Source organism: Ctenocephalides felis, unplaced genomic scaffold (assembly GCF_003426905.1).
Source record: "Ctenocephalides felis isolate EL2017-DRISC unplaced genomic scaffold, ASM342690v1 CF-g0.4_SCAFFOLD_01886, whole genome shotgun sequence".
NCBI classification, from domain to species: Eukaryota; Metazoa; Arthropoda; class Insecta; order Siphonaptera; family Pulicidae; genus Ctenocephalides; species Ctenocephalides felis.
Genome location: NW_020538040.1, coordinates 38,539,744 through 38,540,196, shown reverse-complemented (window position 1 = coordinate 38,540,196; position 453 = coordinate 38,539,744).

Here is a 453-nt window from a genome sequence, read left to right as displayed (position 1 = left end):
TTGCGATAGACAAGCAGGCGCCACACGAATGCACGGTAAAATAACCTGCATGTAAAAAAAAATTTTTTAGCATTGGACAACAAAAAGGAAGGAAATGGTGTGTTAAAGTTTTGAATTGTCTTTTGATTGAATTCTTGGAAGGCTCGAGATATTGATCATACTAAATGAATAAGAAGCTAAATATTAATTGGGCACTCTTCTGCCTTTCAGGGACATTCCGCACGTGCTCGACAAAGACCCAAATGTGTTGCCTGTTGCCGGTTGCAAGTGACTTTGTGCGACTGTGGACTCAGTGCTCCACGACGTTTATAAATCCTTTGGGACCACTCGACACGTCTAGCATATTATACCTTAGGTCTTGAATCACTTACGTGTGCAAGTCGAAAATCATTTTGATATATGTCTGTCTTACCCACGTTGCAAATCACTCCGATTCTAATTGGATAAAAATTT